This window comes from Callithrix jacchus, chromosome 12 (assembly GCF_049354715.1).
Source record: "Callithrix jacchus isolate 240 chromosome 12, calJac240_pri, whole genome shotgun sequence".
Classification (NCBI taxonomy): Eukaryota; Metazoa; Chordata; class Mammalia; order Primates; family Cebidae; genus Callithrix; species Callithrix jacchus.
The window spans coordinates 32,214,679-32,229,263 of record NC_133513.1 but is presented as its reverse complement, the minus strand read 5'-3'; the positions used below and the strand labels follow the sequence as shown (position 1 = coordinate 32,229,263).

Genomic DNA, 14,585 nt, shown 5'->3' with positions numbered 1-14,585 from the left:
GGTTTATCAAAGATTGTATAGTTGTATGTATGTTGTGTTGCCTCCGGTGCCTCTGTTTTGTTCCATTGGTCTATATCTCTGTTTTGGTACCAGTATCATGCTGTTTTGATTACTGTAGCCTTGTAGTATAGTTTGAAATCCGGTAGTGTGATGCCCCCCGCTGTGTTCTTTTTGCTTAGAATTGACTTGGCTATGCGGGCTCTCTTTTGGTTCCATATGAAGTTCATGGTGGTTTTTTCCAGTTCTGTGAAGAAAGTCAATGGTAGCTTGATGGGGATAGCGTTGATTCTGTAAATTACTTTGGGCAGTATAGCCATTTTCATGATATTCATTCTTCCTACCCATGAACATGGAATGTTTCTCCATCTGTTTGTGTCCTCTCTGATTTCGTTGAGCAGTGGTTTGTAGTTCTCCTTGAAGAGGTCTCTTACGTTCCTTGTGAGTTGTATTCCAAGGTATTTTATTCTTTTTGTAGCAATTGCGAATGGCAGTTCGCTCTTGATTTGGCTTTCTTTAAGTCTGTTATTGGTGTAGACGAATGCTTGTGATTTTTGTACATTGATTTTATATCCTGAGACTTTGCTGAAGTTGCTTATCAGTTTCAGGAGTTTTTGGGCTGAGGCGATGGGGTCTTCTAGGTATACTATCATGTCGTCTGCAAATAGAGACAATTTGGCTTCCACCTTTCCTATTTGAATACCCTTTATTTCTTTTTCTTTCCTGATTGCTCTGGCTAGAACTTCCAGTACTATATTGAATAGGAGTGGTGAGAGAGGGCATCCTTGTCTAGTGCCAGATTTTAAAGGGAATGCTTCCAGTTTTTGCCCATTCAGTATGATATTGGCTGTTGGTTTGTCATAAATAGCTTTTATTACTTTGAGATACGTTCCATCGATACCGAGTTTATTGAGGGTTTTTAGCATAAAGGGCTGTTGAATTTTGTCAAATGCCTTCTCTGCGTCAATTGAGATAATCATGTGGTTTTTGTTTTTGGTTCTGTTTATGTGGTGAATTACGTTGATAGACTTGCGTATGTTGAACCAGCCTTGCATCCCCGGGATGAATCCTACTTGATCATGATGAATAAGTTTTTTGATGTGCTGTTGCAATCGGCTTGCCAATATTTTATTGAAGATTTTTGCATCTATGTTCATCATGGATATTGGCCTGAAGTTTTCTTTTCTTGTTGGGTCTCTGCCGGGTTTTGGTATCAGGATGATGTTGGTCTCATAAAATGATTTGGGAAGGATTCCCTCTTTTTGGATTGTTTGAAATAGTTTTAGAAGGAATGGTACCAGCTCCTCCTTGTGTGTCTGGTAGAATTCGGTTGTGAACCCGTCTGGACCTGGGCTTTTTTTGGATCTTTAACTTTTCACCTGTGATGTGCCTGTTTCAGCCTCCCGAAGTGGTAGGATTACAGGTGTAAGCCACTGCATCTGGCCTGCTGTCAGTCTTTCTACCACCCAAGGCCTTTATAAAATACATGCTAGTGTTGTAATCTTCTGTGGCCTTTTAAAATTAGGAGACCAAGGACCTTATTTATCACATTAAGTCTCCCTATGAAACTCAACATTTCTCCTATTGGCTGTCTCCATGTAAAAAAGTCATTATTATGACTGTTGCTTGGTCCTAGGTATAGGTCAGAATACCACCTGTGAGCAGAACCAGGGAGACAAGTCACAACACCTGAATGCTGGGCCAGAAAATGTCAATATTCTCAGTTAACAGGGCTCACACAGGAAAGTCACATCAACTTTGTTCTATGTTCAGTAATATGTCACATTTTCCACTGTAGACAGAGTCCAGGCAAAAGAATCACATCACCTTGGTGCTTGGTCCAGCAATGTGTCACAATTCTTTTTTTAGGCAGGGCCCATGAAACAAAGGGAGTCACATCACCTAGGTGCTGGGCCCAGCAATATCAAAACTCCCCCTGTTAACAGGGCCCAGTCATGAAAGGAGAGTTATTTAATCTCAGTAATATGCCCATATATGTGTCTAAACCTTACTGGAGGTTGGGCACAAGAAGAAAAGTAGAGTCTCATCACATAGTTGAAGAGCTCAGAGATACATTAAAATGCCTCTTGTGGGCTGGGCTCAGACAGGATGGCCATGTCACCTAGATGTTTGGGCCAGATATATGTCATAATTCCAAATGTAGGCTGGGCTCAGTCTGGCAAGAAAAAATACAGCCATAGTCGCACCTGCAGGAAGATCCAGAGATGAGATTGTCAGTCCCACTGTATGAGACAGCATTCTCTGAAAATTGTGTTTGAGTATCAATTTACAATTGCAATGGTGAACAGAATTCATGCATAAAAGCCTCAAAATCACCTGAAAAAAGTGTCTAATTAGGGTAGTCACAGCCTCACAGAAGTGCTGAATCTTGGTTTGAAAGTAGCCATTCTATCTATGGACTGAATCCATAATCCAGAGTCACAATATTAGCTTTCAATTAATCTGGGTGTAATCCTCAGAACCTCAATAATGGACTATGTTTATATGGAAAAATGACATGCCTCACTGAATGCTGTGTCTACACAGAAATGTTACAATCTCACCTGTTTGCTGAGCCTTTATGTGACACCCTCTGTACAACTCAAGGGCTTCATATGGTATGCCTGAGAGTAAAAACCTGTGCTGAGGCCTTCGTGCTGGTAGAAACTCATGGTCCTACATGTTTCCCTGAGTTCAGGAATAAGAGTCCACACGTTTTTTATCAGCTGGACCCAGGTCTGACAGTCATCAGTGTGCCTGTGAGCTGGGTCCACAAATGAGTCACCATCCTGCTTGTCATATATGACAGTAACAATTCCAGCTGTGCACTGCTTCTGTGGAGTGGGATTCAGGACCTCATCAGTGGATTTGTTCACATTTAATAGCTAACTGTGGGCTGTGTGTGCAAAAGAGATTTGCAATCTCAATTTTGAGCTGGGCTTTGTTTTGATACTCTCTGTACCATCCGAGGGCATTACACAATACGCGTGAGAGGTGTAATTCTCTGTGACCTGTGTAAAAGTAAGAAACTCAGGGCTTTATCTGTTGTCCTAAGACTAGATATAAGAGTCATCATCTCTTCTATTAACTGGGGTCAGGTATAAAAGACAACACCATGCCTAACAGTTGAGTCAAAAAAAAATGACTTGCCTTTTTATCTGTGGCTAAATCCGCACATAGAAGTCACAATTCCACCTGTGGTCCACATCCACATATGAGATTTCTCACCCCACCAGTAGGCTTTGTTTACATGTGAGAGTGACAATTCTAGTTGTTGGATAGTGTGCCTATAAGTGGCACAATTTTACTTCTGTGATGGGCTCTGATATGACCCAACTACTTTATAGAATATTTATGAATGTAATAATCCTCTGTAATCTTTTGTACAATTAGGATACCCAGATCCTTACCTATTATCCTAAGTTTAGCTATGAATGTAAAAATCTCTTCTATGGGCTGGGAACCTAGGTATATGTCACAATCCCACCTGTTTGCAGAACTAGGCAGGAAAGTCACATCACTTGAATACTGATCCAGGAATATGTCAATGTCCTCCTTGTGGGTTGAGTGCTGGTAGAAAATTCACATCACATTGATGATGATTCCAATCATATGTCACAGTGATCCCTATGGGCAGAACCCTGGTTGAAGAATTACATTACATGAGTGCTGGACTCAGCAATATTCTACAATCCCCTTTGTGAACAGAGCCCAGGGGAGAGGGCAGTTACATAACCTGGAAAACAGCCCAGAGATATATCACAGTGCCATTTGTAGAGAGGGACTACATTATTCAGTTTATTTGCTTATGTCACAATATGTTCCTAAGGCAGGAGGGCCACATTATTTAGTTTAATGGCTTAGGTATATGTCACAATCGAAACTGTGGGCTTTATTCAGCCAGGATAGTCAAATTCATTGTGCTGTGTCTGAGCCAAGGTATATTTCACAATCATATCTGTGAGTAGGTCCAGGAATGGGACTGACAATCCTGTAAAGGTTCTGGGTCCAAGCATGAAAGTACACACCTCTTGTGAGTTGTGTCCAAGTATGCAAGTTGGGATTTCAACAGTAAATTGAATCCATGCATGAGAGCCTCAAACTCACCTGCAGGGAGTGCCCCAGTAGGGAAGTCACAGCCTAACATAGGTGCCGAATCTTGGTCAGAGACTAATAATTTCACCTGAAGGCTGGATCCATATATAAGCTTAAAAATACCAATGTTTTATTGTCTTAGGGTGAGAGATTTGGAACCTCGCCATGGGCTGTGTTTATGTGGGAGTATAACAATCTCTACTTTTGGCAGTGTACAAATATGAGAGTCAAAATCACAGCAGTGTACTGGTCTTTGTTATTCTCTGTACAATCTATGGGCTTTATGTGTGAGACTTGCAATCCACTCTGAGACCTCTGTGCTTGTATGAACCTATAATTTTACTCATTGTTCTAAGCCCAGAGATGAGATTCAACATCTTTCCTTTTGTCTGGTTAAGGCATAAAAGTCACCACCATGCCTGTGAGCTACTAGCAGCAATGAGTTGTCATTTCACCTGTGGCCAGATCCACATATGACAGTAGAAATTCATGCATTCATAAGTGAGATTCTGGACCTAAACTGTAGGCTCTCTCCATGTATTAGGTTGATGATTTTAACTGTTGGCTGGGTATGCCTATGACAGACACAATATTACCTGTGCACTGGGCCCTGTAATAACACTCTCTACCATCAAAGACCATTCAAAAGCTTATGCATTATAGAATACACATAAAATTTCTAGTACTTTGTGACCTTTCCAAAGTATATCAAAAACATATATCACCATAAATCTAGCTGTAAGAGTAAAAAATCTCTTTTATTGGTTGTGTCCATATATGATAGTCATCATCATGGCTGTGAGCTGAACCTAGGTATATGTTCCTATACTACATGTGGTCTGAGTTCAGGAAGGAGAGTCACATCACCTAAATTCTGAGCCAGAGGTATGTGAATTTTCTTTTTTGAAAGGAGCTCTGTCAGGAAAGTCATATCACCTGGCTGCTGAACCCATTAGCATGTCACAATGCCCTCTGTGGGCAGAGCCAAGGTAAAAGAGTCATATTACTTGGGTGTGAGCACAGTGGTGTGTCACAAACCACCCTGTGGACAGAGTCCAGAAAAAGAGGGGTGTCACAAGACCTATGTAATCGTCACAAAGAAGGGTCTAGGCAGGAGAGATACATTACCTAGATGCTACCTATTAGCAATCTCAACTATAGGCATTTTAGGCCAAATATTTACATCACATGGGTGCTTGACTCATTGATTTGTCTCAATCTTTTCTGTAGACAGGGTCCAGGCAAAAAAGGACAGTCACATCTACTAGGTGCTGAGCCCAGTAATATGTCACAATCCCCCAGGTAAGCAGGTCCAAGGCAAGAGAGATGGGTCATATTACCTATGTGATGGGCCAATAAATATGTCTAAATCCCCCTTGCAGTCTAAACTCAGGCAGGAGAAGAATGTCATGTCACCTAGGTGATTTCTGTGTAAATGTTTCAAAATTCCCTCTGAGAGAATGGCCCAGGCAGAAAAGTCATATCACCTATGTGTTTGGCCTAGGTGTCACAATCCAAATACCATACTAGACCCAGGAAGAAGTGTAAAATTAATTAGACACTTGGCAAAGGTAGATGTCAAAATTACACCCACAGAAAGATCCAGAGATGAGATTCACAAAAGTGCAAATAAGCTGGCTCCAAATATGACAGTCAACACCTCTTATGAGTTCTGTTTATGTACACCAGTCATAATCTCAACATCAACTGGATCTGTGCAAGACAGCCTCATCCTCATGTGTCAACAGTGTTTTAATAAGGAAGACACAGCTTCACAGGGGTATTTAATCTTGATACAAAAGTCATCATCTTACCTGTGGTCTGGATCCATATGTGAGAGTCACAGTTTCAACTTTGTTTTCCAGGTGTTATATTCAGAACCTGAACAATGAGCTGTGTTTATGTAGGAGGGTAATTATCCTAACTGTCATCCGAGTATGCAGACAAGAGTCACAATTTTATCTGTGTGATAGACCCTGTTGAAAAACTTTCTTTGCCACCTGAGGGCATTATATAATATACTTGAGTATTGTAAAACTCTGAGACCTTTGTACAAGTAAGAAACCCAGGACATTACCTGTCACCCTAAGCCTAGCTACTAAAGTCAACATCTCTTCTATTAGATAGGTCCAGGTATTAGAGTCATAACTGTGCCTGTGAACTAGGTCCAGAATTTAGTCACAATCCTACCTGTGACCAGATTTACCTATGGCAGTCACAATTCCAACCGTAGACTTAATCTGCATGTGAGATTCAGGAGCTCACTAGTGGGCTCCCTTTATGTATGATGATGACAATCCTAATTTTCTGCAGGGTGTGCTTAGGAGAGTCACAATAGCACCTGTGTTTTGGTTTGTATTATGACACTCTCTGTACCACCCAAGGGCTTCACAATGTATGTGTGTTTGTCAGAGCCTTCTGTAACTTTTCTAAAAATAGGAGACTCAGAATTCTACCTTCTGTCCCAAACTTACCTATGAGAATCAAAATCTCTCCAGTTGAGTGGCTCCACATCTGAGAGACATTACCATGCCTGTGTGCTGTGCCTCCGTATAGGTTACAATTTTACTTGTGTGTGGAAAGAGACAAGAGGGTCACATTACCTGGGTGCTGGGCCAGAGGTTTTTCACAAACGTCTATGTTGGCAGGTCCCCCAAAAATGTTACGTCACCTGGATGTTAGGCTCAGTGATATACCAGAATGCCCAGTGTAGGCAGAACACAGGCAGGAGAATCACATTATCTGGATGCTAGGCCCAGTATTATTTCAAAGTTTTTTATGGAAGCAGGGCAGAGCCAGCCAAAAGGAGTCACACTATCTAGGTGCTGGGATCAGTAATATGTCACATCTTTTTCTGTTAACAAGAACCAGTCAATAGAGGGGAGTCATATCCCAAAATAATGGGCCCAGTAATATGTCAAAATCCCCAGGGCACAGGCAGGAAAGTGAATCACATCACTTAGGTTGATGGGCCAAGAGACATGTCACAAAATCCACTGTGGGAAACACCTAGGCAGGAAGGTTACATCACCCATGGTCTTGGCCCAGGTATATGTCAGAAGCTTAACTCCCAGTTGATGCCTAGGCTTCAAGAGAGTAAAGTCAATCAGATGCTTGAAAAAGGTACATTGTACTATTACACCTGCAGGAAGGTCTAGGAATGAGATTCACAATCCCACAAATTTCCAGGCTTCAGATATGAGAGTCAATGACTTTTGTGAGTTGTGCCCAAGTATTTAAGACAGAATCTCAGTGGTGGAGTTGATCCAGCCTCAACTCCAGCTGGAAACAGTGTCCCAGTGGAGTAGCCATTTTCTCACAGTTGTGCTGAATCTTGGTTTGAAAGTCACTATTCTATCTGTGGATCAGCTCAACATACGAGAGTCACAATTCCACCTTTCAACTTCCTTCAGATGTGACATTGAGAACCTCAGCAGTGGGTCTTGTGAGAGAGTGACAATTCTTTCTGTTTCCTGAGTGTACATACAAGGGTAACAATCTCCTCTGTGTGGTAGGTCATGTTAATACATTCTCTGAACCACAGAGAGTTTGATAAGGCATGTTTCAGAGTTTCAATCTGCTCTGAGACTTTTGTGGTGGTGTAATACCATGATACTACCCATTGCCTTAAGTGCAGGCATGAGAGTCAGTATTTCCTTTTTGACTGGTCCAGGTATGAGAGTCATTACCAGGACTGTGAGCTGAGTTCAGAAATCTTATTTGTCACCATCTTATTTGTGGCTGGATGCACATATGGCAGGCAGAATTCCAGCTGTAGACTGCATCTACAGATAAGATTCAGGATCTGAACAGTGGGCTCTGTCCATGTGTGAGGGTGACAATCCTCTCAGCTGGATGTATGTAGAACTGTAACATTCTTATCCCGTGTTGGGTCCTGTTATGACACTCTCTGTACAACCCAAGTGCTTTATATAACATCTGTGAGTGTCATAATTTTTTGTGAACTTTGTACAAGTAGAAGAGCCTGGATGAGTAAAAATCTCTCGCAGTATCTTGGTCCAGGTATAAGAATCATTACCATACCTTTGTTTTAGGCTTAGATACATGTTTCAATTTTAACTCTGAGCAGACACCAGGAAGAAGAGCCACATCATCTAGGTGCTGAGTCCAGCACTATGTTGAAATCCTCCCTCAGAGCAGGCCCTGTTCTGGCAGAAGACTTACATCACCTAAGTGCTTGGCCCATTATGTGTAACAATTCAGTCTGCATGCATGCTGGGCCCACAAATGTGAGTCAAATCACTCAGATGTAAGGCAAAGGTATATGCCACAATTACACCTTTGAGAAAATCCAAAAATGAGATTCATAACTTGGGACTTGTCTCATCTTCAGGTATGAGAGTCAACATCTCCAGTGAGTTGGCTCTCAATACATGCATCACAATCTTAATGGTTGCTTCATTCATGTATAAGATCCCCAATCACACCTGCACATTGTATCTAGGTAGAAAAATCACAGCCTAACAGGTGTGCTTAATACTGGTCTGAAAGCACAGCCAATCTGTGGACTGCATTTACACATTAGAGTCGCAATTCTAACTTCTGTCCCCAGTTGTGAGATTATGACCTGTGTGCTGGACCCTGTTGTGACACTCTGGGCCCCTGGAGGAATTTATACAATATTCATGAGAGCTGAAGTTCACTTGGAGACCTTTATTCTGGTACAGACCCACAATCTTATTTGATTCCCTGTTTTGCAGAATAAGTGTCAACGTCTTTCTCATTGGCTAGGTCCAGATATAAAATTTGTCATTATGCCTGTGAGCTGGATCCAAACATAGGTCGCAGTCCTGCCTGTGAGCAGTGACAAGGCAGAAGAGTCACATCACGTGGGTGCTGAGTTCAGCAGTATGTAAAAATATCCCCTTAGGGCAGGGCTCAGGGGAAAGTGTCACATCACTCAGGTGCATCGTCCAGGCATATGTCACAATCCCGCCCAAAGGCAGCACTTGGGCACAAGAGAAGAGTTACACAAACTAAGATATGGGACCAGAAATATGGCGCAATGCCTCCTGTGGCCAGGGCCCAGGCAGGAGAGTCACATCATGTGGGAGCAGGGTCCAGTAATATGTGCAATCCCCACTGGGGCAGTGCCCAAGGAAAAGAGATGGGTCATATCACAAAGTGATGGTCATAGCGAGATATCACAATTTCCTTTGAGGACAGCACAAAAGAGGAAGTGTAACATCTCCTAGGTGCTTGTGCCAGGTATATGTCACAATTCTATATGTGAGATTAGCTCAGGCAAAAGAGGCAAATTATTCAGGTGTTAGGTAAAGGTATATGTCAAGATCACACCTGTGGATGTGGACTGAAAAACATGTTGTATCACCTGAGTGCTGAACCAGGAATAAGTCAAAATCCTTTCAGAACTTAGGCAGAAGATTAACATCACCTGGGTGCTTAGTGCAGTGAAATGTCACAATTGCCTTTGTGGGCTGGGCCTAGGTAACTAGGAGACTAACAAGACATAGGTACTGGGTGAATGAATATGTCACAATTTTCCTAGTGGGCAAGACTCAGTCAAAAGAGTGACAGCATTTGTGTGCTGGACTTAGAAATATGTCACCATGCCTTCTGTTGGCAGATCCCAGAAAACAGATCATGTCTCAGGTCAAGCCGGAGACTCGACAATGACTCACTGTGATGGAGGCCTCCTGCTTTCACAAACCTCAGGGACCCATCCCTTAGGGCGACAGTGGGGGTCACTGTGAGGAGAACTGGCCTCCACATGTGAATTTTCTTAGCCTACTCACACTTCACTCCTGAAAGTCAGGCTACAATCTCTTTAAAAAATGGCAGTGGTGGCCTGCTCACACTTGTAATCCCAGCACTTTGTGAGAATGAGGCAGGTGGATCACGAGGTCAGGAGATTGAGACCACCTTCCCATCCTGGTGAAACCCTGTCTCCACTAAAAATGCAAAAAATTAGCCAGATGTGGTAGTGTGTGCCTGTAATCCCAGCTACTCGGGGAGGATGAGGCATGAGAGTTGCTTAAACCTAGGAGATGGAGGTTACAGTGGGCTAAGGTCAAACCACTGCACTCCAGCATGGCGACACCATGACAGATATGGTGGCCCAAGTGGGGATGGGGATGATAATGGAAGGGAGGAGGAAGGAGACTGTGCAAGACCCAGGGCTGAACAACTAAGAGTTCTGTGCTGAGGACCTCCTTGAGCCATCTTCCCGTTTGGTTCCTGGTGGAAAAGGAGCTTCAGGGTGCTGGCTGGAATCTGCAAACTCCTCTAAGGATCCGATTTTCGATTCCACTGGATCAACAGAGATGGCGTTACAATATGGTGAGGTGGCGAGGGCCTCACTGGAGAACAGAAAGATCCCATGTAACTCAAGACATGGTGTCAGCTGAAATTTCACTGATCCATGAGCCCACTTTTTTCCTCCTGCTCCCTTGGCAGAGAAATGGCCTGCCCCTGTCTCCAAAGCCCAGGTGCTCCTGCACCTCAACACTCCTTCCTGAGACACATGCAAACAGGCACAAGGGTGAGTCTGAGGTAAAGCAAATGTGACCATATGTGGCACTGGCTTCCCACAAGAAAAGATGGAGAGAGTGAGAAGGTCAATAATGTCCAGGCATGTGCCCAGAGGACAGTGGAGACCCCCCCACAAAGAAAGCCAAGGAAAACCAAAGCACTCCTGGGAATGAGGAGAGGGCCTGTGCTGGAGTTAAAGCCACATTTAGTGACACCTGCCTGAGGAGCAGAGAGGTTTGTGCAAAGTGCACCCCACCCCGGGCAATGCAACAACTATGTAGCCCTGAGGCAACCTCCCCTGCCTTCCACGAAAACACAGTCTCTTTGGCTCCCTGACATCTTTGGCACCCAAATGATTAAATAGTGGGGGGCAGTCCCACCCAGGAGCAGAGGAAGCAGATGTCCTTCAAGAATGAGACAGGAAATCTCCTGTGCACAGGGCCTAGGCAGCAGAGTCACATCATGTGGGAGCAGGGTCCAGGAATATGGGCAATCCCCACTGGCAACACCCCCTTTCCAAGAAGGCAAAGGCCCACCATGGTCATCTACCACTCATCCTAAATAAAGCATGCAACCATCAGTTGGGACATAGAGACCAAAGGAGTTTCCATATCTGAGACAGATATGAAGTCCAGAGCTCCGGGATCATCACAGCTACCCAATCTACAGAAATAGGTTTGGAGAGAAAAACAATCATTAAACAGATCTTTAAAAAGTTTCAACCTGATGAACTCAAAAGTGTTATTTGTTGAAGACATTGAGTTAGATTAAAGAGGATCTAGGCCCCTCAGATACGTGGCAGACAGCAAGAGGGAGGACCGAGTAGAGGCCAGAGCCCAGGCAGGATACACCACAATGCCACCACCATGGCATCCAGGAAGGAGTGCCCAATGGGTGACTGGCCTGAAAGACCAGCGTTTGAGTAACAGAGATTCTTGCCACGTCCTGTTCCTGGCCTCCTCTCCAAGCCTATGTCAGCGTGGGGCAACATTTCTCAATGAAAGGAGAGGGTTGGAGGAGTAAGAATCATCTAGAATCACCTACTTCAGTCTGCATCCCTCCTGCAGGAGGACAATGAGCTCCTGAGAGGCTTTTGTCCCTAGGTGTGGAATGCCAGTTTTGATCCTAAAAAAGAGGTTGCTCACAAGGGGGAGGAGATTTCAACTCCTGCCGGTCTGAGGCAGCTCCCCAGGTGGCCCAAGCTTTCACAAACCCAAACTTGAACAGCCAGGAAAATGACTGACAACCAGCCAAACGACCCAGGCGGAGATGGGGAGAGAGAAACAGAGGAAAAGAGAGAGAGAGAGAGAGAGAGAGAGAGAGAGAGAGAGAGAGAAGAGAGAGAGAGAGAGAGAGAGAGAGAGAGAGAGAGAAACAGAGGAATAGAGAGAGAGGAGAAAAAGAGAGACGTACATACACAGACATACAGCAGTGGCACAGAAGAATCCACCCTGCAGGCATCCCCGGAGAATGCAGGGTTCCAGGCTGCGCTCTCCGAGAGAATGACCCTCAGGTCAGCGAGTGCCTATGGGCACAGGCAGGCCTCTCCTCAAGATCACAGGGGTCGTGAGTTTTGGGGAGACTCACCCACACACCGTCCAGGCTGGCCTGAGGCTGGGATCCTGCTCTCCGAAACTCCACCTGAGGTTTCTTCATTCCTATTGCTCTCCACCACACCTGGCATTTTCCTGGCATCCGGAGAACCTCTCTGGTCGACCCCCTGGAGAGGTTAGGTGGGAGCCTCGACACTGACCCACTGATGCCTCCTGCTTCACCTGCTTTACCAAGCCTCAGGGTCCCATCTCCCAGGAGATGGTGGGGGTCACTGTGACGTGAGAATCCACGTGTCCCTCGCGCATGCGCATTGGCTAGGCCAACTGGCGCTTTACTTCCGGAAGTCAGGCTGTGGCCCCTTTAAGAAATGGCCGCGGTGCTGAGGCAGCGAAGTACACAGCGGGCAAGGCAGCGGTGTATGAGGATGGGGGAGGGCAGGGTGAGGCGTGGGAGAAGGAGCTGTGCTAGACCCAGGCCAGACCCCTGGGCCTCCTGCCTTTAGGACCTCCTTGAGCCGCCTTCTGGTTTGGTTTCAGTGGAGGAGGAGCTTCAGCGCGCTGGCTGGGATCTCCAGACTCCTCTACCGATCTTATGTAGGATCCCACTGGGTCAGCAGCGACGGGGTGACAATCTGATGAGGTGGGGAGGGCCTCGCTGGGGCACAGAGAGATTCCACGCGCCTCAAAGCGAGATGTCAGCTGAAAATTCACTGACCCATGAACTCACTTCCTCCATCCTCCTCCTCCCTGGGTGGAGCAGTGGCCGGCCCAATCTGCAAAGCCCAGGGGCTTCTGTATCCCCACACTGCCTTCAAGGACTTGTGTAAACAGGAACAGGGACAAGTTCGAGGTAGAGCAAATGTGACCACACGTAAAACTGGCATCCCTCAAGAGAAGATGGAGTCAGCCTGTGATGGCGAGATTGTCAACGATGTCTAGGCATGCACCCAGAGGGCATTGGAGACTCCCCAAGAAAAAGCAAAGCACGCCTGGGAACCAGGAGAGGGCCTGTGACGCAGTCCAAGCCACATTCAGGGATGCCTGCCGGAGGAGGAGAGAAGTTTCTGTAAAGTATACCCCACCCCTACTGCTCCACTGACTAGATAGCCCTGAGGCAACTGCCCCTGCACCCAGCCAAAACACAATCCCTTTGGCTCCCTGACATCTGTGGCAGCCACAAGATTCAGGGCTGACAGGCAATCCCACCAAGGAGCAGAGGAAACAGATGTCTGTCAAGAATGAGACAGAAAGTGCAGATGAAATGTAACACCACGTTTCCTAGAAAGCAAAGGCCACCATGTTCTCCTGCAGCTCAACCTAGATGAAACAAGCAGGTCCCCATGGTACCCAGGCCTTCACAAACCCCAAATTCAACCGTGGGGAAAATTACTGACAACCAGCCAAATGACCCAGGCAGAGATGCCAAAAAAGGCTTACCAAAGAGAGGTCAGCATGCAAGCATCCACCCTCTAGCTAACAGATCATATTTCTTCCAGCATGCACACAGACATGGGCAGACACACACACACAGGCACATGCACACACAGATAGAGAGAGACAGACAGGGAGAAAGGAGACAGAGTGACATACACACCCAGACATGCAGTAGTGGCACAGAAGCACCCACCTCCAGGCAGCCCCTGAGGCTGTGGGGGTCTGCTCTCTGTGACAATGACCCTTGGCTCAGACAGCAGCCTACAGGCCCACAGGCAGGCCTATCCTCAAGATCACAGGGGTCATGACTTTAGGGAAAACTCACCTGCACACCGTCCTGGCAGGTCTGAGGCTGTGATCCCCTGCTTGTTCTCCAGGACTCTCCCTGAGCTTTCTTTATCTTGGTTGGTCCTCCGCAAATCCTGGCATTTGGAGGCCACCCTGTCGACCTCCTTGAGAGATCAGACTGAAGCTGCCATACAGATGCATTGTCACGAAGGGCTTCACCCAGCCTCAGGGATCCATCCCCCTGGCGACGCTGTGGTCACTGTGATGAGAGAACCTTATTGTGCTTCCTGCATGCTCATTGGCTAGGCTGACCTCCCTACACTCCTGGATGTCAAGCTGGGCCTTTTTAAAAACTAATGGTAATCCCAGCACTTTGGGAGGCTGAGGTGGGTAGATTACCTTAAGTCAAGAGTTCCAGACCAGCCTGACCAATTTGATGAAACCACATCTCTACTAAAAATACATAAATTAGCCTGGTGTGGTGTCATGCACCTGTAATCCCAACTACTCAGGAGGCTGAGACAGGAGAATTGCTTGAACCCAGGAGGCAGAGGTTGCAGTGATCTGAGATCATGCCACTGCATTACAGTCTGGGCAACAAGAGCAAAACTCTGTTTCAAAAAAAAAAAAAAAACATGGCTGTTCTGTGGCAGGGTCATGCTGCATGAAGCCAGGAGGGTGGGTAGGGTAGTCATGAGATAGGGG

General features: G+C 45.6%; 1 long non-coding RNA gene across 1 annotated transcript; it reads right to left on the bottom strand.

Moving 5' to 3' along the window:
* Positions 1–1,171: 1,171 nt before the first annotated feature.
* LOC144578483 (uncharacterized) lies at positions 1,172–14,097 on the bottom strand. Its single transcript, XR_013524338.1, has 3 exons — positions 13,918–14,097; positions 12,193–13,199; positions 1,172–10,433 (listed from the first exon to the last, which is right to left on the bottom strand). It is a non-coding gene; the product is annotated as an uncharacterized LOC144578483 (long non-coding RNA).
* Between the last annotated feature and the right edge of the window lie 488 nt (positions 14,098–14,585).